The sequence below is a fragment of the Macaca nemestrina genome, chromosome 19 (genome assembly GCF_043159975.1).
Source record: "Macaca nemestrina isolate mMacNem1 chromosome 19, mMacNem.hap1, whole genome shotgun sequence".
In the NCBI taxonomy this organism is placed as follows: Eukaryota; Metazoa; Chordata; class Mammalia; order Primates; family Cercopithecidae; genus Macaca; species Macaca nemestrina.
In genome coordinates, this window is record NC_092143.1 from 67,653,948 (window position 1) to 67,677,675 (window position 23,728).

Genomic DNA, 23,728 nt, shown 5'->3' on the forward strand with positions numbered 1-23,728 from the left:
AGCCCTGCATAATGCGGGGGAAGTAAAAAAGCCGGTTAGGTGTTCCATATTAAAGTAAAGGTCTTACTAATATTCAAGGTAGTTTATAAATAGTATGAGCATGTTTAAATATTGTGCATAACTGAGAAAATATTTATACAACATCATAATCTAAGCTCCATGTACAGTTTTTGGCATTTATCATTTACATTCTTTATAAAAAGGTTGGCTAAACTTACTACTTCTGGCACTCAAATATATGACTGTTTATCAGCTTTCTGAGGATTATAAGAAATATTTTAATTCCTCTAAAAAATAGAAATTTAGAATTGTTATTCAGTCCACATTATTCAACATATATTCCTAAAATTTTCAGTTTATTTTAATATATAGTCCAGAGATACAGCTGTAAATTAATTTTGGAAGCAGCTAGGACATAAGTTATAAATAAAATGAAGTTTATGTAAACTGAAGCTGGATTTCATTGTGATAACTTTTGGGGACTTTCTGAACAAAATGCATAAGGTTTTAATTAGCATGGTGTGTGTGTGTGTGTGTGTGTGTGTGTTAGGCTTATTATGCTTGATGTGACTCAGGATCTAGCCTGATAAGTTTTTGTATCTCACAATGGTACCAAGACTGTAATCTGCATGTGACTGTATTTGTCTTATTCCATACCATATTCCTAATATAGAATGCAGTGCCTGGCTTGTACGCTGATGAATTTTGCATGAGTTATATAGGCAGACATAATTTTCCTTTCATTTTAACTTCAGAGTCTTAAGGGTGTAACCCCTATACGTTTTTATAATGGTCCATTGAGGATTTGATGTCTGTTACTTTCTGTGACCTTTTTTTGAGTCATTTGATAAATATTTATAGATTGTTTACCTTATAAGAGACTGCTAGACCAGTCTGTCTTCGTAAAACTAGATGACTAAAATCTGTTTAGTCATCTGACTTATACGGGCATCAGGTGATGAAATAAATTCTTACAGAAGGTGCAACATACCCAGAAACAATAGAAGAGGGTAAATTTTAGCAAATCTTTCATTAAGACTGGAATGAGGGGAAAGAATAAAGTCCAGTCTAAAAGATAGAAGCAGGGTCCTTTTGAAGGACTTTGTAACGTATGCTTATAGAGTTCGAAACTTATCTTGGGCAGTTAGTCACTGAAAGATTTTAATCAGATTTAATGAGATTTGCTCCTTATGAGAAGGATTAGAGAGGAACACAGGCCTGCAAACAGGACGACCAGGTGCAGGAACTCAGGAGAGGTAATCAGGGACTGAACCAAGTTAGTGACTGTGGAGAAGGAAAGGGGGATGCAGAGCAGAAATGCTTCAGAAACAAACAACATGAATCGGAGCTGGTACTGCAGGGAATGTGGGGAATGAAGGTGGAACTTTAAGTGACACCCAGGTTTATGGCACAAGTCACACTGTATAGAAGGTGATTAAGGTAGGGAATTGAGGGAATGTGGAAAGATGAGTTGCCTTTTGGACATGCTAATATTCAAGTAAGGTTGTCCTTAGGTGTCTGATAAAAATTTGGGAATCATTAACATTGGGAGTCACCTAAGTAAACATGGTCATTGAGGTCAAAGGAATGAATAATATCACCTAGGAGAAGGCGCTTGAACAAGTTTGAAATAGAAAGATTGAATACTGATACTTAAAAGACAAGTGAAAGAAAGGGAGCCAGTGGAGATGACTGAGAAAAGGTGGCCAGAGAGGCAGGAGGAACTCTAGAACAGGGGAGATCAAGGAAGGCAAGCCACCCAGAGAACAGGTAAGAAATGAAGTATGTCCATTGTATTTGGTAGCCAGGTGGTCGTTGAAATCTTTTTTTTTTTTTTTTATTCTTAAAAAACCAAGACCAAAAAAAAAGGGATACACGTGCAGAACATGCAGATTTGTTATATAGGTGTATGTGTGCCTTGGTGGCTGGTCATTGAAATCTTTGATGACAGAAGTTTTAGAAGCTTCATATAGGGCCAGGTGCGGTGGCTCACACATGTAATCCCAGCACTTTGGGCGGCTGAAGCAGGTGGATCCCCTGAGCCCAGGAATTTGAGACGAGCCTCGGCAGCAAAGCGAAACCCCGTCTCTCCCAAAAAAATATAAAAAATTAGCTGAGTATGGTGGTGGGCACCTGTGGTTCTGGCTACTTGGGAGGCTGAGGTAGGAAGATCACTTGGACCTGGGAAGGGGAGGTTGCAGTGAGCCGAGATTGCACCACTACATTCCAACCTGGGTGACGGAGTGAGACCCTGTCTCAAAAATAAAAAATAAACAAAAAAACAAAAGAAGCTTGACATAAGAAACCAGATTGCAGCATGCAAAGGAGTAAATGTGAGGGAGGTGAGGAAACAAATGATGAAGATAGACTTTGTAGACATTCATAATCTGTGGATTATTGTAATTTTATTCCTTTTTTTCAGTTCTTATGCCTTTCATTTCTTTTCGTAATTCTTAATTTATTGGCTAGGGCCTTCAGGGCAATGTTGCATAGAAGCTGAGATGGTAGGAATTCATGTTCATCCTTGATTAAAAAAAAACCAAAAAGGCATACCTCTAACTTCTAATGATTCACTGTTAAGAATGGTATTTAACAAATACCATTTACCAGAATTAAAGAGTTTCCTTTCATATATTGTTGAAATTTTTTTTTTATCATTAAAGGATGTTGAGTTTTATCAGATGTTCTTTGGTGTCTATTAAAAGGGTGGTATGGTTTTTTAAATTTGCTAAGCTGGTAAATGATATATTTGGACTTTTTCCAGTGCCAAGCCAGCCATCCTTATATACTTGGAATAAACCTAATTTGGTTATGATGTATATCTTTAACATTCTTCTCAATTTGGTTTCCTTTGGATTTTAGTATGTCTGTTTATAAGTGAGATTGACCTGTAATTTTCTTTTTTTGTTCTGTCCTCATCAGGGTTTAATATATACTGACATCATAAAGTGAGTTTAGGAGTATTCCTTCTTTTGCTGTTTTGTATAAAATTGAAATGATCTGTTCCTTGAAGATTTAGAAATTTCTTATAAAACCACCTTATCTTTTTGTAAAGTTTTTTTTTAACTACTAACTACATATATTTAATGTTTCTAGGATTATTTTAGTTTTTCTTTTTGGGTCAGTTTTGACAAGCTATATATTTTTAGGAATTCTTTTAAATTTTGAAATGTATTATAAAGATATTCATAATTTTATTTCATTTTTTTAAACTTAGGTTGGATCTGTAATATATATCTTTCTTAAACTTCTTCCATTTTCTTTTTTCTAATACTGACCTGGATATCACCAAAGAAATTTCTTTTCAAATGAATCTCAGTCCCTCCCTATAAGTCGCATTAAAGCTTTTTTTGATTACTTTTCAATGAATGGTCTTCAGTTTCTTATCTATTGCATGTTTTTTATAATTAAATTTTACAATTATCTGTGTCAGTTTAAGTTTTATTTTTTTCTTTAGAACAATTTATTATCCTCTGTCTTTTGAATGTGGATAATTCAAAATTTTTCCTTTCTGGATTTCTAGTTGTATATTTTGTAGTTCTAGTATTTTGTAATTTTGTGAATGTATGACTGTTAGCTCTAGCCGTGGGTTTATTTTTTAGACTCTAATAATGTATTTTTGTAGCCTCCATCTTTCCCGCCTGACGAGCGCTTTTGAATGGAGTCTAGGTAGTATACCCCTAACATTTAAAACACCTAAAATGTACAGAAGGTTTGGACAGCTGCCAAGTTTTTTCTGTGAACCACCTCGTCCTGTTTCCACTGCTTGGCATTTCTGTTTCTTTTCCTCACCTACTGCTCACCTTCTTCCTCTTTTTCCCTCATACTTTCTTTTCTATTCTTGAGTGGTAGAAGAATGATCCTCCTTCCCTTGCTTCCTTTCCCACCTTTTTCCTTTCTCCCTTGTTTTCTCTGTCCTACACTTTGAGGATTTTTCCACCGTCTGCTCAACATACTCATTTCCTCCTTTCCTTCTTCTCAGAACCTTGGCCCCAACACCAAAGAGGAACAAGCCAGGATAACCTGTGTCTGGTTTTCTTTAGATGCTCAAAGGTTCACCGTTGTTTACCTCATGATCTGTGTTCTTCGTTACGCAGACCAGCTGAAGACAGAGCCAGGGAGAGTGCGGGGAAAGCCAGGGAAGAAGGCATGAATGATAGAACTCAAACCTGCTATTATGTAGGGTCCCCAGGCACAGGTTTCACTAACAGGGACCCTTTTCTTGCTCTTTGACTCTGGGCAACTTACTCCAAGGCTCACGTTCTTTTGTGTAACACGGAGTCGTTAACACAGACCCTTTCTTTCTACATCACAGGTTGCTGTGACATTCAGATGCAATAAGGGGAAACCCGTCAGTTTCCATGTTTTATTCTGACAAAAATATCTTAAAAGGAACTTGTGCACAAGTTAGGGAGAGAAAGGGAGCAAAACTGGTTTGTGGTATGGTGTGTTGGATGAGAGAAAGCCCGATGGGAAGCAGTCGGTGGTGATGGGAATAACCAGAAGCGCAGTGTTGTGCTCAGTGGTTCAGAGAGATGCAGGGATGTCTTTGCCCTGGGAGAGGGGAGCTCGGAACCGCCCAGGCTGCAGACACGGACACGCTGTTACACACAGTGGCAGGGGAGACGCTATGCTCCAGTGACAACATGCTACCTGCTATGCTGTGGTGGCATCACCTGTTCTTTTGCTTAATTATTTGCTACATTCAGGACACTGGACTTTTTTGGGTTTACTTGAGAAATTAGCCCTCACTTATAATAATATTTTCTGTGGGGGATTTTTTTTGTTGTTGTTTTTCTGAGTTCTGAACAGCTGGATTAGAAATGATTTGTGAGTATAATTGTTAGAAAATTTCTTTTTCGTTTTCTTTTTTTTCTTTTCTTTCTTTCTTTCTTTCTTTTTTTTTTTTTTTTAAGATGGAATATCACTCTGTCACCCAGGCTGGAGTGCAGTGACATGATCTCGGCTCACATAGACCTCCGCCTCTTGGGTTCAAGCGATTCTCCTGCCTCAGCTTCCCAAGTAGTTGAGACTACTGACATGCACCACCATGCCCAGCTAATTTTTGTATTTTTAGTAGAGATGGGGTTTCGCCATGTTGGCCAGGCTGGTGACGAACTCTGGACCTCAGGTGATCCATCCACCTCGGCTTCCCAAAGTGCTGGGATTACAGGTGTGAACAGCCAAAATTTTTCTTACTTGTGTTAGAAATTATTTAATTTTGAATATTTTATTTATTTTTATTAGTAATGTTAAGGATTAGTTGTTTAAAATCCGAAAGTCACAGAATCAGTCTTGGATTGTAGAACATCTGGTCTGGTGGTCTTCAAATGTTTTATTGGCACTGGAGGCAGATGTGGGTGCCAGTTATAGAAGACCAATGAAAGTAAAAGCACCTGTTCATCCACTGCAGCACCTCCATAGAACAGTTTGAAAGGGATCTGCTCTTTATTTTACAGCAGAGCCTAGGGCCAGGAGGGGAGAGTGTCAGTTACTTGCCCAAGCTTATGTAGCTAGGAGCGGACAAAACTTAGAGTTCAATCCAGGATTCTACCTCCAAATTTAATGCCGAAGAACAGCCCAACTATATCATACACGTCTAGAACTGGGAAAATTCTTCAGACAGCCCAAGCGGATGTGGCCATCTATATAAGCTACTTTCTCTATTTGACCAAAGGATGCCACATTTAGAAATAAGATAAGCAGATGGCCAAGAGTATTGAAATGTCTTCCGATTTTGCACAGAATACCTGTGTTCCAGGTTCTCAACAGGAAATTGCTGTCCATCTTTTTGTGAAGATTTTGCTTGGTAGAAGTCGCATTTTGGGAAAATATAGAAGTAGTGTATTTCTTCAGATTCCTTATCTTAATGTTAAACTGGACTGTCAGAATGCTATAGCCTGGACTATGTTTTCTTGATTTTTCAGAAAAATGGCCCTCACTGAATTGTAAGTTGGAGTTTTTCCTCAATTTTTGTTGAAGGGCATTTCAAAAAGTATTAGCCTTAATGACATGATTATTTTGCCCTCTAATACTCTTTATGTAATCCTGGATGAGAAATTAGAGCTAAGGGCAAAGAGGGAGTTTGTTTTCTCCAAGGAACAGTTGGTGGTCTTTTTTTCCTGGTGGACAATTAAAAGGGCATAATTGATTGTATTTCTCTTTCTGTTTTGGCCTTAAGAGAATTCAAAGCCTGATTTGTGGTTCATCCACAGTTTCTGCGTAGCCTTCATCACTGGTAGGTCCTGCATCAGTCCCTATTGGGAACTGTATTGTATTTTCGTAGTCTCACAGTTTGGCAATCACTAGATTACAACATTCTCTTGTGAATTAATTGAATATGGTTGTGTCGCAGAGTGCATTCACATATGCTGATTACATTTTGGGATTTTTTTTTCTGCAAGTAGTATTAAGTAAATAGTTGCTAAAATGTTAGGAATAGGCCGGACGTGGTGGCTCATGCCTGTAATCCCAGCACTTTGGGAGGCGGAGGTGGGTGGATAGCTTGAGGTCAGGAGTTCGAGACCAGCCTGGCCAACATGGTGAAATTTTTTGCTACTAAAAATACAAAAAAATTAGCCGAGTGCAGTGATGCGCTCCTGTAATCTCAGCTACTTGGGAGGCTGAGGCAGGAGAATTGCTCGAACCCAGGAGGCGGAGGTTGCAGTGAGCTGAGGTCGCGCCACTGCACTCCAGCCTCGGCGACAGAATGTGACTCCATTTCAAAAAAAATGTTGGGAATATATTTTTACCTTATGCTATGGTTTTATTTTATGTCAAGAATAGATACATTTTGATAATGACTTTGTTATAGATAATGTCAAGGACCCAAGTAAAAATACATGGCAAATATTGCAATGGGAGTGTTTTGGGGTTTTCCTGGTGCGTTAATATGAGTCATCCTAACTGTATATTTTAGTCCAATATTTGGAGGAAAAAGTTTTAATTTTTTTCTGTTTTTGGTAAAATATACATATGGTTTACCATCGTAACCGTTTTTAAGTGTGTTGTTCAGTGGCAAACCTCACAAGATTGTGGGTGGGGAGGATCATATGAAATAGTACACCACATAGTTAGCATAGCACCTGGTGTAAAGTAAACATACATACTGACAAACCTTGGGAAGCACTGCTTTCACATATTTGCAGTGTTTTCTTCAGATAGACATATAACCTCCTAAGTTGTCATTCCAGCACATTTAAGTTTTTTACCTCGGTTTGAGAACCGTGAAAACACTTGTCAAAACAGAATAAAATATCAAAATTCTAAAAAAGCAAAGTGATTGTCTTTCTGGGCTTAACAATGTTTACCATAGACAGGAAGCTATTTTCAGAGACAGAGCTGAAGGCATGTAAAAAGCGGAGCTGGAAATCATGAAATAAATGTGCAGTGGAATAGTCCTTCGTAAAAACAAAAGAACTGCTTATAGTTGCAACAACATGGATGAACCTGAAGAACATTATACTAATAAAAGCCAGATACAAAAGAGTACGCATCCTACATGATTCCATTTATCTGAAGTTCAAAAACAGACAAACCTAAACCATGGTTATTGAAGTCAGAGCAGTGGTGGCCTGGGCAGGGGGTGGAGAGAAGGGGGAGAGTGACCATGAAAGGGGCACGTGAGAACTTGGGGGAGAGAGGTAATGGAAATGTCCTGTATCTTGATGTGGTGCTAGTTACATGGCATATATATTTGTAAAAGCTTACTGAATCATACACTTAAAGGTATTGTATGTAAATCAAATAAAGTTTATTTAAACAATTAATTGCTATGGTGTTACTTCTGTTACATATAACTGTTTCTGGTTATTTTCATCAGCAAAACTATCAGTTGCAGAGCTCCTGAATAACTTCTGAAAACAGGATTTGTTTAGATTATGATTAAACTTCCCTGCTTTCAAACATGATTATTTACCTCTGGTGGCGTATCTAAACAAAACAAAACAAAACAAAACAAAACAAAACAAAAAAACCTCTTTATTTTGAGGATATGTAAAATATACAAATCTGTGGCGAGTGATTATGTAAGAGTAAGCTATTTTTAGATTGAAGCTTTGCAACCATGACGAGACAGGAGTGTGCTTAAATTCTCAGATTGGGCTCCCATACCAGACGTCTGAGAAAGTCATATGTTCTGCAGTGTCTAAGAGGACCTTGCAAACATCGTTTTACATCTGATGCATTGCCAATCGATGCAAAATTTGATGATGCAACTATCAGTTCCTAAGTAGGCATATTGTAAACTATTTTGCTAATTATAGAATTATGAGATATATATGGAAGATATACAGGAGTATACAGAAAGCTATTTTAGAGCTTATAGAGAAGAATATGAAAACCAGGTCCCAGGAACCACCAGCAGGATTTTGGTGTGTCTTAGCTTATTCATATGAGTGTGCAAACACAAATACAATGCACATTGCTGTTTAATATCTTACATCATTTTCAGTAATATCAGAGTGAATATTTTGCTTTGAAAAACACCTATTCTTTGAATTTTTTTTTTTTTATTTTTTTTATTTTTTGTGACGAGGTCTTGCTGTGTCGCTCAGGCTGGAGTGCAGTGGCACGATCTCGGCTCACTGCAGAGATCTCAGCTCACTGCAACCTCAACTTCCCCGGGTCAGGTGTTTGTCCCAACTCAGCCTTCCTCATAGCTGGAACCACAGGCATGCGCCACCATACCGAGCTCATTTTTGTATTTTTTGTAGAGACAGGGTTTTTCCCGGTTGCCCAGGCTGGTCTCAAACTCCTGGGCTCAAGTAATCTGCCTGTCTCAGTCTCCCAGAGTGCTGGGATCACAGGTGTGAACTGTCATGTCCAGCCCAAAAATGTTTTTAAGGCTGCATATGAAACGTATTATTGTTTTAACTTCCACTGTCAAATATATGATTGGTCCTTTTACTATGTCCTTCCTATTGCTAAATGCTGTCATTTTTTAATAGCTTTATTGAGGTATAATTGATGTACAATAAACGCCATGTATTTAAACTGTTACTGAATGAGTTTTGACATGTGCTTGCCCTAAAGAAGCTGTCACCACAATCAAGATAAGGAATACTTCTATTCCTTCCAAAAGTTCCTACTGCCTCTTTGTAATACCCCTTATTCTTTCTTCCACCCCTGTCCACAAGCAAGTATTGATCAGCTTTTTATCACTAGACATTGTCAGGAATTTTCTAAAATTTTGTAGTAATAGAATCATATTGTATGTACTTTTGGGGGTGGGCTCTGGCTTCTTTAACTCAGCATAGTTATTTTTAGGTTCATCCATGTTGAATATATCAATAGTTAACTCCTTTTTATTGCTAAATAATATTCCATTTTGTGGCTGTACCACAGTTTATCCATTCATGTGTTGATGGATATTTAGGTTGTTTCCAGTTTGAGGGTATTACAAATAAAGCTATGAATATTTGTATATATGAGTGTGTGGACCTAAGCTTTTATTTTTCTTATGTAAATACCTAGTGGAATGGCCAGGTCATATGATAAATGCATATTTGTCTTTTTTTTTTTTTGAGTTCTTTTAAACTTTGGGAAAAAATGAGATAGAATTCACATAAAATTCGCTCTTTTGAGCATACAATTCAGTGAATGGCATTAATACATTCACAGTGTGCATTTATCACCTCTGTCTTCTTCCAAAACAGTTTCATCATTCCAAAAGGAACCCTGTACCCATTAAACACTCCCTGTCCGTCTGGTACCCCATCCCCAGTCCCTGAAAACCACGAATCTGCTTCTTCTCTATGGATTTGCCCATTTTGAACTTTTCGTGTAAATGGAATTATACAGTATGTGAGCTTCTGTGTCTGGCTTTCTCCCTTAGCCTGATGTTTTCGAGGTTCATGTGCATTGTAGCATGTATAAGCACTTTGCCTTTGATGGCTAAGAAGTATGATATGTATATATCACATTGTATCTGTACATCCATTTATGGGCATTTGGGCTGTTTCTACCTTTTGGCTGTTGCAAATAGTAATGCTGTGAATGTTTTTGCAAGTATTTGAGCATTTGTATTCAATTCTTTTGGGTATATACCTAAGAGTAGGATTCCTGGGTTCTATGGTGGTTCTATGTTTAACATTTTAAAGAACCACCATACTATTTTCCACAGTGGCTGACATTTTACATTCCCATCAGCAATATGCAAAGTTCTACTTTCTCCACATTCTTGTGAACACTTATTTTCTTTTTTAAAAATTGTAGCTGTTCTAGTAGGTGTGAAGTGGTATCTCATTGTGATTATGATTTGCATTCACCTGTTGAACTCATTTTTTCACGTGCCTACTGGCTGTCTTTTTTGGAGAAATGTCTGAGTTCTTTGCCCATTTTTAATTGGATTGTTTGTCATCTTATCGCCGAGCGTAGAGTTCTTTACGTAATTGTGTATATATTCTAGATACTAGACCCTTGTTAGATATAGGATTTGCAAATACTTCCTTCCATTTCTTAGGTTGTCTTTTTACTTTGTTGATAGTGTTCCTTTATGCATCAAAGTTTTAAATTTTTGTTGTTTGTGCTTTTGGTGTTTTTTTTTTTTTTTTAAACCTGAAATTTCTCTAAATTACTTTTTATCCAAAAGTCATATTAGAATAGTCGGTGGTGCTTTATAAAAACATTACATGTATCAGTGTATTACCATCTAACAAGCAAAAAACCCCAAACCCCATAACATTATTCTAAATTAGAGATTTATATTTCTTTCACTGTAAAGAAAATGAGAGGCGGGCAGTCTGGGCCTGTTTGGCAGTTTCAGGTATTAAGGGCTGTTCCTACTGTCAAATTTTAGACAGCAGGAAGGAGGAAGGCGCAGAAAAAGGGGTATACTCTTCCCTTTGATTAGATCTACTATCCTGTGCACAGTATTTCCATTCTTCTTGGCCAGAAAGTAGTCATATGTCTATAGCTGACAGAGAGATGGAGAAATATGGTCTTTTAGCTGGAGGGCAAAAGGTAAAACTTGGGACTCTTAACTAATGACAAAGGGGAGAAAGAGCTATTGGGAGAAATTAGCAGTCTCTGTCACAAGGCACAGGCCTTGTTCCTTCTCGGAAATCCTGATAAAGTAGAGTACGTTCCAGGGACCATTCCAGGCACTAGGATACAGTTGTGCACAAATATTTAATGCAGAGTTAAAAAGATGTAATTTTAAAAATAGGCTTTAAAAAATTACAGAATTTTAGCAAGTAGGTGGATTTAGAATTTTACTATTTTTATATAGCTTACACTGATTTATTACATTAAAATATGTTGGAACTATATTTAATATTTACCACTATGAGGCAATTTAGCATTCTGTTCTTTTTTAATTTTTAATTTTTGTGAGGACATAGCAGGTGTGTATAAGGGATACATGAGATATTTTGATGTAGGCATACAATGTGTAATAATCACATGGAAAATGGGATGCCATTCCCTCAAGCTTTTATCCTTTGTGTTACAAACAATCCAGTTGTAAAGTGTTCAATTAAATTATTTTGACTATAGTCACCCTGTTGTGCTATCAAATATCAGGTATTATTCATTCTTTCTATTTTTTTTCTTTTGTATCCATTAACCATCTCCACATTCCCCCCACCCTGCCCCACCACCCTTCTCAACCTCTGGTAACCAGCCTTCTCCTCTCTATCTCCATGTATTCAATTGTTTTGATTTGTAATTCCCACAAATAAGTGAGAACATGCAATGTTCATCTTTCTGTGCCTGGCTTATTTCACTTAACATAATATTAGACAGCATCCAGTTCCATCCATGTTGTTGCAAATGATAGGATCTTGTTCTTTTTTTATGACTGAATAGTACTCCATTGCGTGTAAGTACCACCTTTTGTTTATCCATCTGTTGATGGACACGTAGGTTGCTTCCAAATCTTGGCTACTGTGAACAGTGCCACAGCAAACATGGGAGCGCAGGTATCTCTTCTGTATACTGCTTTTCCTTTTTTTTGGGACTATATCCAGCAGTGGGATTGCTGGGTCGTATGGGGTAGCTTTATGTTTGTTTTTTTCAGAAACCTCCAAACTGTTCTTCATAGTGGTTGCACTAATTTACATTCTCACCAACAGTGTTCCCCTTTCTCCACATCCTTGCTAGCATTTGTAATGGCCTGTCTTTTAGAGATAAGCTGTTTTAACTGGGATGAGATGATACCTCATCGTAGTTTGATTTGCATTTCTCTAATCGGTGGTGTTGAGCGCCTTTTCATATGCCTGTTTTCCATTTGTATGTCTTCTTTTGAGAAATATCTATTCAAATCTGTGGCTCATGTTTTAATAGCATTATTAGGTTTTTTTTCCTGTAGAGTTGTTTGAGCTCCTTATATATTCTAGGTGTTCATCCCTTGTCAGATGGGTAGTTTGCAAATGTTTTTTATAATTTTGTGGGTTGTCTCTTCACTTTGTGGATTGTATCCTTTGCTGTGCAGAAGCTTTTTAACTTGATGTGTTTCCATTTGTCCATTTTTTCTTTGGTTGTCTGTGCTTGTGGGGTATTACTAAGAAATCTTTGCCCAGACCAATGTCCTGGAGAGTTTCTCCAGTGTTTCCTTGTAGTAGTTTCATAGTCTGAGGTCTTAAATTTAAGTCCTTAATCCATCTTGATTTGATTTTTGTATATGGGAAGAGATAGGGGTCTATTTTCTTTCTTTTGCAGATGAATATCCAGTTTTTCTAGTACCACTTATTGAAGAGACTGTCTTTTCTCCAATGTATGTTCTTGGTACCTTTGCTGAAAATTAGTTCACTGTTGAGTGTGAGAATGTGTTCCTGGGTTCTGTATTGTGTTCCATTTGTCTGTGTGTCTGTTTTTATGCCAGTAGCATGCTGTTTTGGTTACTGTAACTCTCTGTACTATAATTTGAAGTCAGGTAACATGATTCCTCCAGTTCTTTTTGCTCGGGATACTTTTGGCTGTTTTGGGTCTTCTGTGGTTCCACGTAAATTCTAGAATTGTTTTTTTCTATTTCTGTGAAGAATGTCATTGGCATTTTGGTAGGGATAGCATTGAATCTGTAGATAGCTTTGAATAGTATGGACATTTTAACAGTATTCATTTTCCCAGTCCATGAACATGGAATGTCTTTCTTTTTTTTTTTTTTTTTTTGGCATCCTCTTCAGTTTCTTTCATCTGCATTTTGTAGTTTTCACCATGGAGATCCTTCACTTCTTCGGTTAACTTAATTCCTAGGTATTTAATTTTATGTGTGGCTATTGTAAATGGGGTTGCTTTTTAAGTTTCTTTTTCAGATATTCATTTTTGGCATGTAGAAATGCTACTGATATTTGTATGTTGATCTTGTATCCTGCAACTTTACTGAATTTATCAGCTGTAACAGTTTTTTAGTGTAGTTTCTAGGTTTTTCTAAATAAAGGCTCATATCATCTGCAAACAAGGATAATTTGACTTCTTCCTTTCCAATTTGGATGCGCTTTCTTTCTTTCTATTGTCTGCTGTAGCTAGTACTAACAGTCCTATGTTGTATAATAGTGGTGAAAGTGAACATTTGTTGTGTTCCATATCTTAAAGGAAAGTCTTTCAGTTTTTCCTCATTTAGTATGATACTAGCTGTGGGTCTGTCATGGCTTTTATTATGTTGAAGAATGTTCCTTCTATACCCAGTTATTTGAGGGTCTTTTTCATAAAGGGATGTTGAATTTTATCAAATACATTTTCAGCGTCAGTTAAAATAGTCATTTTTTTTTTTTCATCAGTTCTGTTGATATGATGTATCACATTGATTGATTTGCATATGTTGCACCATCCTTGCATCCCTGGGATAAATCCCACTTGTTTATGATGAATGATCTTTTTAACATATTGTTGAATTCAGTTTGCTAGTATTTTGTCAAGGATTTAGGCATCAGTATTCATCAGAGAATGAATATTGGCCTGTAGTTTTCTTCCTGTGATGTGTCTTTGGTTTTGGTATCAACATGTGGACTCAAAAATCTGTGACAGGTCTCAGTTAATTTAGAAAGTTTTACCAGGCATGATAGCTCACGCCTGTAATCTCAGCACTTTGAGAGGCTGAGGCGGGCGGATCGCTTGAGGCCAGGAGTTCGAGACCATCCTGGTCAACATGGCGAAACCCCGTCTCTACTAAAAATACAAAAATCAGCCAGGTGTGGTGGCTCATGCCTGTAATCCCAACTACTTGGGAGGCTGAGGCAGGAGAATCACTTGAACCCAACTGCTTGGGGAATTGGGGAATCACTCCCAACTACTTGGGAGGCAGAGGTTGCAGTGAGCAGAGAGCGCACCACTGCACTCCAGTCTGGGTGACAGAGTGAGACTCCATCTCCAAAAAAAAAAAAAAAAATTTAGAAAGTTTATTTTGCCAAGGTTGAGGATGCACACCCATGACACAGCCTCAGGAAGTTCTGACAACGTGTGGCTGAGGGTGGTCAGAGCACGGTTTGGTTTTATAGATTTTAGGGAGACGTGAGACATCAATCAACATATGTAAGATGAACATTGGTTGGGTCTGGAAAGGTGGGAAGACTGGAAGGAGGCAAGAGGCTTCCAGGTCATAGGTAGATAAGAAACAAATAGTTTCATTCTTTTGAGTTTCCGATTAGCCTCTCCAAAGGAGACAATCAATGATGCATTTATCTTAGTGAGGAGAGGGGACACTTTGAATAGAGTGGGAGGCAGCTGGCCCTAAGCAGTTCCCAGCTTGACTTTTCCCCTTAGCTTAGTAATTTGGGGGCCCCAAGATTTGTTTTCCTTTCACGGCTGTAATGCAATGAGTTTGGAAGTATTCCCTTCTCTATTTTGTGGAATAGTTTCAGTACGATTGATATTAGTTCTCCTTTAAATGTTTGGTAGAATTCAGCAGTGAAGCCTTCAGGTCCCAGGCTTTTCTTTACTGGGAAACTTTTTGTTATGGCTTCTATCTCAATACTTGTTATTGATCTATTCAGGTTTTCAATTTCTTCATGGTTCAATCTTGGTATAGGTTGTATGTGTCTAAGAATTTATCCGTTTCCTCTAGATTTTCCAATTTATTGGCATGTAGTTGCTCATAGTAGCCACTAATGATCCTTTGGATTTCTGTGATATCCGTTGTAATGTTTCCTTTTTCATCCCTGATTTTATTTATTTAGGTTTTCTTCCTTTTTTTCTTTGTTAGTCTGGCTAAAGGTTTGTCAATTTTGTTTATCTTTTCAAAAAACCATCTTTTTGTTTCATTGATCTTTTGTATTTTCCTCACTTCAGTTTCATTTATTTCTGCTCTGATCTTTATTATTTCTTCTGTTGATTTATTCTACTGATTTATTATTTCTTCAACTGATTTGTTTTGCTCTTGCTTTTCTAGTTCTTTAAAATGAATTGTTAGGTTATTTGTTTGAAGTTTTCCTTTTTTTTTTTTTTTGATGTAGGCACTTAGAGCTGTAAATTTCTCTCTTAGTACTGCTTTTGCCGTATCTTATAGGTTTTGGTGTGTTGTGTTTCTCTTATCATTTGTTTCAAGAAATTTTTCAATTTCCTTCTTAATTTCCTCATTGACCCACTGGTCATTCAGGAGCATATTGTTTAATTTCCATTTCTTTGTATAGTTTCCAAAATTCCTCGTGTCATTGATTTCTAGTTTTATTCCATTGTGAACAGAAGATACTTGATGTTATTCTCCTTTTTAAATGCTCTAAGACTTGTTTTGTGGCCTAACATATGGTCTGTCTTTGAGAATGATACACGTACTGAGGAAAAGAATGTGTATTCTGTAGCCATTGGATAAAATGTTTGGTAAATATCTATTAGGTCTGTTTTTGTTTTTTTTGTTTTTTTGTTTTTTTTTTTTTGAGACGGAGTCTCACGCTGTTGCCCAGGCTGGAGTGCAGTGGCGCGATTTCGGCTCACTGCAAGCTCCGCCTCCTGGGTTCACGCCATTCTCCTGCCTCAGCCTCCTGAGTAGCTGGGACTACAGGCGCCCGCCACCGCGCCCGGCTAATTTTTTGTATTTTTAGTAGAGACGGGGTTTCACTGTGGTCTCGATCTCCTGACCTTGTGATCCGCCCACCTCAGCCTCCCAAAGTGCTGGGATTACAGGCTTGAGCCACCGCGCCCGGCCATAGGTCTGTTTGTTCTATAGTGCAGATGAAGTTTGATGTGGCCATAGGTCTGTTTGTTCTATAGTGCAGATGAAGTCTGATGTTTCTTTGTTGATTTTCTGTCTGGGGGATCTGTCCAATGCTGAAAATGGAGTGTTGAGGCCTCCGGCAATTATTGTATTGAGATCTATCTCTATCTTTAGTTCTAATAATATTTGCTTTACATATCTCGTGCTCCAGCATGGGGTGCATATATATTTATAATAGAAACTGCCTTTGCAGAATTATAACTGAGGAAATTATGACAATGAAATCAGACCTAACCAACTCCATCTTACTTCTAACCTTTAAGCTGTGCTTGTTCATTCCTGGGCATAGGTCAGACTGACTTTGGGAAGGAATTCAGCTCATGGCTTGATTCTGAAACAAAATTGATAACAGCCCTCTCGTGAAAAGACCCCCTTTTTGCCTTGGGACCAGTCTGCCCTCAGGAGACTAACAAATTAGCTACAAAATTAGAAATTACAGTTGAGAGGTCATGCAGCCTCTGGCTCCAAGAGTCTGAACCTCCCCAAATTGCTCCTGGGGATAACATCAGCATTGTAACACCTAAGGTCAGTGCTTGAGATATTTTATAGACCCTACACTGGATGGATCAGCTGACACCAAGGAGACCAGTCATCTGGCTCCACCAGTTCTGCCATCCCACCCAGGAAAAGACAGCAAGAAAACCTCGCTTGGACCCACTATGATTCCATCTTCAACCTGACCAGTCAGCACTCCCCACTTCCCAACCCCATACCAGCCAGATTATCCTTAAAATCTCTGATCCCCAAATGCTAGAGAGACTGATTTGAGTAATAATAAAACTCTGGTCTCCCACACAGCGTGAATTACTCTTTCTCCATTGCAGTTCCCCTGTTTCGATAATCGGTTCTGTCTAGGCAGCAGGCAAGGTGAACCCATTGGGCAGTTACATAGTTATTACATCCCGCTGCTGGATTTACCTCTTTATCATTATATAATGACCTTCTTTGTCTCTTCTTACAGTTTTTGTCTTGAAATCTGTTTTGTCTGATATAGCTACTTCTGCTCTTTTTTGTTTTTTTCATTGACATGGAAATAACTTTTTATATTCCTTTGTTTTCAGTCTATGTGTATCTTTATAGGTGAAATGCATTTCCTGTAGGCAACAGATTATGGGGTCTTGTTTTTTCATCCATTCAGCCCCTCAATGTCTTTTCATTGGAGAGTTTAGTCCATTTACATTCAATGTTATTATTGATAAATAGGGACTTACTCCTCTCGTTTTGTTATTTGTTTTCTAATTGTTTTGCAGCCTTCTCTTCTTTCTTTCCTTCCTGTCTTCCTTTCAGTGAAGGTGCTTTTCTCTGGTGGTATGATTTAATTTCTTGCTTTTTATTTTTTGTGTATTGTATGTTTTTCAATTTGAGGCTACTGTGAGGCTTGCAAATACTGTCTTATAACCCATTGTTTTAAACTGATGACAACTTAACAGTAATTGCATAAACACGCAAAAAGAAAGCTAATAAAAACTCTACGCTTTAACTTTATTCTCCCGGCTTTTTACCTTTTTTTGTTCTTTTTTATGTCTTATACTATCTGTCTTGAAAAGTTGTTGTTACTGTGTTTGATTGGTTCATCATTTAGCCTTTCTAGCTAGGTGTAGTTTACACACCACAATTGTAATGTTATAATGTTCCGTGTTTTTCTGTGTGCTTACTATTACCAGCAAGTTTTATACCTTTAGATGACTTTTTATTGCTTGTTAATGTCCTTTTTCAGATTAAAGACCTCCTCTCAGCATTTCTTGTAGGAAAGGTCTGGTGTTTGATGAAATCCCTCAGTATTTTTTTTTCTGGGAAGGCCTTTATTTCTCCTTCATGTTTGAAGGATATTTTTTGCAAAATATACTATTCTAGGGTAAGAGTTTTTTCCTTCAGCACTTTAAATATATCATACCACTCTCTCCTGGCCTGTAAGATTTCCACTGAAAAGCCTGCTGCCAGACGTATTGGAGCTCCACTGAATGTTTCTTTTCTCTTGCTGCTTTTGGGATTCTTTCTTTATCCTTGACCTTTGGGAGTTTGATTCTTAGATGCCATGAGGTTGTCTTCTTTGGGTTAAATCTGCTTGGTGTCCTACAAACTTCTTGTACTTGAATGCTGATCTCTTTCTTAAGGTTTGGGAGGTTCTCTGATATTATCCATTTGCATAAACTGTCTTCACCTCTTTCTCTACCTCCTCTTTAGGGCCAGTAACACTGAGATTTTCCCTTTTGAGACTGTTTTCTGGATCTTGTAGGCATGCTTCATCATTTTTTATTTTTTTTTGTCTCCTCTGACTATATTTTTAAGTAGCCTGTCTTCAGGCTCACTAATTCTTTCTTCTACTTGTTTCATTCTGCTGTTAAGTGACTCTGATGCATTTTTCAGTATGTGAGTTGCATTTTTCAACTCTAGAATTTCTGCTTGGTTCTTTTTAATTATTTCAATGTCTTAGTTAAATTTATCTGATAGACTTCTGAATTCCTTCTCTGTGTTATTTTGAATTTTTTCATCCTCCAAACGACAATTTTGAATTCACTCTCTGAAATGTCACATGTCTCTCTTTCTCCAGGATGTGTCTCTGCTGCCGTATTTAGTTCATTTGGTGAAGTCATGTTTTCCTGGATGACCCTGATGCTTGCTGATGTTCTTTAGTGTCTGGGCATTGAAGAGTTAGGCATTTATTGTAGTTTTCACAGTCTGGGCTTGTTTGTTCCTGTCCTTCTTGAGAAGACTTTCCAGGTATTCGAAGGGACTTGGGCCCCAAGCCCAATAATGATGTGGTTTCTCCATACTTGTAGAGGTACTGCCTTGGTGGTCTTGGATAAGATCTGGAAGAATTCTCTGGGTTACCAGGCAGAGACTCTTATTCTTTTTCCTTATTTTCTCCCAAACAGAGTCTTGTAGGGTCCAGCCCTATGTGGCTTAACGGGTGTTCTCCCGGTGTGTGGAGACGAGAGCTTGTAATAAATAAAGACACAAGACAAAGAGATAAAGAGAAAACAGCTGGGCCGGGGGGACCACTACCATCAAGACACAGAGACTGGTAGTGGCCCTGAGCGGCTGGGCTCGCTGATATTTATTGCATACAAGACAAGGGGGCAGGGTAAGGAGGGTGAATCTTCTAAGTGATTGACAAGGTGATGCAAGTCACGTGATTACAGGATAGTGGGCCCTTCCCTTTTAGGTAGCCAAAGCAGAGACAGAAGGCAGCATACGTCAGCGTTTTCTTCTCTGCACTTATAAGAAAGATCAAAGATTTTAAGACTTTCACTATTTCTTCTACCACTATCTACTACGAATTTTAAAGAGGAACCAGGAGTATGGGAGGAGCATGAAAGTGGACAAGGAGTGTGACCACTGAAGCACAGCACCACAGGGAGGGGTTTAGGCCTCCGGATGACTGCGGGCAGGCCTGGATGATATGCAGCCTCCCGCAAGAAGCTGGTGGAGCAGCATGTTCCCTGACTCCTCCAAGGAAAGGAGACTCCCTTTTGCGGTCTGCTAAGTAACGGGTGCCTTCCCAGACACTGGCATTACCGCTTGACCAAGGAGCCCTCAAGCGGCCCTTATGTGGGCGTGACAGATGGCTCACCTTCTTGTCTTCTAGGTCACTTCTCACAATGTCCCTTCAGCACCTGACCCCATACCCCACAGTTATTCCTAGGTTGTATTAGTGATGCAACGAAGAGTAATATTAAAAGCTAATGATTAATAATGTTTATAATAATTGATAATTGTCCATGATCATCTCTATGTCTAATTTGTATTATGACTATTTTTATTTTAACTGTTTTCTTTATTATACTGAAACAGTTTGTGCTTTCAGTCTCTTGCCTCGGCACCTGGGTAATCCTCCGCCCGCAGTCTCTCTCTCTCTCTTTGCTGAGCCACCTGGAACTGGGGGTATGGTGTTGCGAACACCCCTGTGGCCACCACCACGAGGACTGTGTCAGGTTAGACCTGAAGCCAGCACCACAGTGGGTCTTAAGGCCCACTGTAACCACTAGCTGTCTACCACCTGTGGTCACTCAAGACCTCAGGGATCTACCTAGTCACCAGGTGGCAAAGCCAGCTAGCTTTTGTTCTTCCTTTCAGGGTGACAAGTTTCCCCAGGCCCCAAGTAGGTCAGAGATGTTTTCTGGGAGCCAGGGATTGGAATCCAAAACCTTAGAAATTTGCCTGATGTCCTATTCTACCGTGGCTAAGCTGACACTCAAACCCCATTATAAAGTCCTTCCCGCTCTTCCCTCCCCTTTCCACAGGCAGAGGAGCCTCTCCCTGTGAGCACCACTGCCACTGGCCATGGGGGAGTTCTGCCAGGCCACTTGTGATGTTCATTTAAAGCCCACGGGCTCTTTCATCAGCTTGCGGTGAATGCTACCAGGCCTGGGACTCACCCTTCAGGGCACTGGGCTCCCCTCTGGCCCAGGGCAGGTCCAGAAATGTTGTCCATGAACCTAGGCCTAGATTCTGTGACACCAAGAGCCTGCTTGTTGCTCTGTCCCACTGTGGCCAAGCTGGTACCTCAGGCGCAAGACAAAGTCCCTTTACTTTTCCCTCTGCTTTTTTCAAAGAGAAGGAGTCTTTGGCCATAGCCACCACAGCTGGTGATATATGGGGTCTCACCTGAAGCCAGCAAGTCTCCAGACTCACCCAAAGCCCTCAGTGTAGTACCTGGTATCGCTGCTGGTTATTCAGGGCCCAAAGACTCTTCAGTTAGCAGGTGATAAATGCTGCCAGGACTGGGTCCTTTCCTTCTAGGCAGTGGATTCCCTTCTGGCCCAGGATGTGTCTAGAAATGTCGTCTGGAGGCTGGGCGCAGTGGCTCACGCCTGTAATCCCAGGACTTTGGGAGGCTGAGGCGGGTGGATCACCTGAGGTCAGGAGTTCGAGACCAGCCTGGCCAACATGGCGAAACCCTGTGTCTACTAAAATTATAAAACTAGCTGGGCGTGGTAGCGCGCACCTGTAATTCCAGCTACTTGGGAGGCTAAGGCACGAGAATTGCTCGAACCCGGGAAGCAGAGGTTGCAGTGAGCCGAGATCACACCACTGCACTCCAGCCTGGGCGACGGAGTGAGACTCCATCTCAAAAAAAAAAAAAAAAAAGAAGAAAAAAAAGAAACGTAGTCTGAGAGCTAAGGCCTGCCTGATTCTGCCCAGTGGCCTGTCTTGCTATGGCTGGCTGAACTGGCATCCTAGATGCATGACAAAGTCCTCTCTACTCTTCGCCCTCCTCTCCTTAAGCAAAAGCAAAGAGACACTTTCATTGCTGCCTGCTGTGCTGCCTGGGGTTCGGGGAAGGATGGTGCAATCACTCCTTTAGCCACCTCGGCCGGTGACTTCCTAGGTCAGGTGCCACCTAGTCCTCTGGCTGTCAGCCCAGCCCAGCATTAGAAGTTGCCTAGGAATTGCAGTCCATGTGTCCTAGACTGCCTTTCAGGTTTACCTAGGACCCCAGAGCACTTTGGCTGTGGGTGGTGAAGCTTGCCAACAAACTCAAGTTCTGACCACTAAGATGGGTGATCCTCTGGCTAGGGCTGGTCCAAATGCTCCTGTGTGTGCTGGTGCTGGCTGAGCCCAGCCTGGCTTTGCTCTCCAGTATGACAGGGGAGCAATGAGTTCAATGTAATGTCCCCCAGTTGGTGTACTCTGCAAGTGCCGAAACTCTCCATGCTGTACAGCTGTTGTCAGGGGATAGGGGAGGGTTGGTGTTGGTGATTCAGTACTGTCTGTTGGACCTTCCTCAATACCTTTTTCAGAGATATGAAACCAGGTACTGTGATTGCTCACCTGATTTTTGGTCATTGTGATGGTGCTTTTCTGTGTGCAGATACTTGTTAGAATTTGGTGTTCCTATGAGGGGTACAAAGGGTGTAATCTTCTATTCTGCCATCTTGCTCTGCCCACATTGTTCTTTAATTTACATGATGATACATAAAACCCTTTCGAATTTTTAAATACATTATACCATAATCTGAAATAATTTGGAAATTACAGATGGACGTGCATAGTACTTTTAGGAATATAATCCTATAAGTGCTACTTCTGGATTGTAAACTGTACATGGTAATGGAAATTTTAAATTTTTGTGGAAGTTCCTTATGTGAGAGTTATAACCAGCAAGAAGTGGTTCAGCTTTGCAGTTGAAGAGCAAACTGTTGTGAGACTTGCATCAAATTATTTTAAATGCCAGAGCCATTAACAAACCATTGGAGTAAATGTGTATTGAATCCACTCTTGGTACATACTGTGGGAGTGAACACTGCTTTTGTTTCAGAAGATGCGTTCATCTTATCTGCTTTATAAAAGACACGTAAAAACTAAAACTTACTTGTTAAATTGTCGTTTGTGTTCAGTACTTGTCTTCCATTGATTTTATGAGAAGTTATTTTTAAATCATTCTAGAAAAATAAGTGTCAAATATTCTGGGCTTATATTGATTCTTCCAAGTATCATTATCACCTTGCTTATAAAATGCCCCATTTATTTACCAAATCGTTCTTCTGTTACCCCAAGTATTTAGGGGCTCTGTCCTCGATTTGGGGTTATCTCCAAATTCTACCCTGATTTAAATGTCTGAAGATATAGTTTGGAAGTAATTGACCTAACAGATTGTTAGCAGAAGGTGATAACTGAACAAGCTTCATTGAGGCCATTTTATTTTTAGCATGGTCAGTACGTCAAAAACTAGGTAAGTTCTTATCTTCTTTCCCATGGAGGAGCTTGAGTGTAGAGATACGCAGAGGTCATTCTGAGTGGGATTTCCTTTTCTTTGCTTGAACCAGATTGAAGAAGATGGCAATGCCTGTAAGAAAGGGGCATTTTTCGTGGTGCCACAGGCCAGTCACAGTCGACTATAACCAATGGGAAAATGGGTTGATCAAGTTAGTATTCATGAGGCTTTGTAGGGCCTTGAGACTCATTTCATTTCTAATCTCAGGATGAACTTTCATATAAAGTCAAGAGACTAGAGGCTTCTTACTTTATCATCTGTTGGAATCAGTAAGGTTGAGGACATCTTCATCTGTTTCTTATTCTCTGTATTCCTTATATGCTCTGAGATAGCAGAAGCAATTAGAAGAAGACTTGGTTACACATACCCACCTGTCTGAATCTGTGTACATACTCACTGCATTTCTCCTGCAAGGAGATGGATGGACTGTCTGAGCCTTTAGCAGAGACCAACTGTATACTGGTGGATTAGATCTTCTCCCTTTTTGATAAAGTCAAGAACATTATTCCAGCAATTCTCCCCTCTCACTTCTGCAAGCATAATCCCATTTCAGTTGAACCTTTCCTATCCGTGTAAAAGCAGTCTGTGTTGTCTTCCATAATGAAAACTTCATTGACCCCACAACCCTTTTCAGCAACTGCTCTACCTTTCTCCTCCTTTTTTGAGCAAAAATTATTTTTGTTAAAGAATTTTATTCTTGGCCGGGCGCGGTGGCTCACGCCTGTAATCCCAGCACTTTGGGAGGCCGAGGCGGGCGGATCACGAGATCAGGAGATCGAGACCATCCTGGCTAACACGGTGAAACCCCGTCTCTACTAAAAATGCAAAAAATTAGCCGGGCGAGGCGGCGGGCGCCTGTAGTC

General features: G+C 39.4%; 1 protein-coding gene across 5 annotated transcripts in view; it reads left to right on the forward strand.

Moving 5' to 3' along the window:
* Window positions 1–23,728, forward strand: part of LOC105465188 (oxysterol binding protein like 1A) — a 226,096-nt gene that overhangs the window by 114,287 nt on the left and 88,081 nt on the right. Inside the window, exon 1 of one of the 5 annotated variants that reach the window (XM_011713493.3) lies at window positions 1,668–1,770. The exons of the other annotated variants lie outside the window; for them this stretch is intronic. The gene's annotated coding sequence lies outside the window, so the exon portion shown is untranslated. Of the gene's footprint in view, window positions 1–1,667; window positions 1,771–23,728 lie in introns of those variants that run through there. 5 annotated transcript variants of the gene reach the window in all.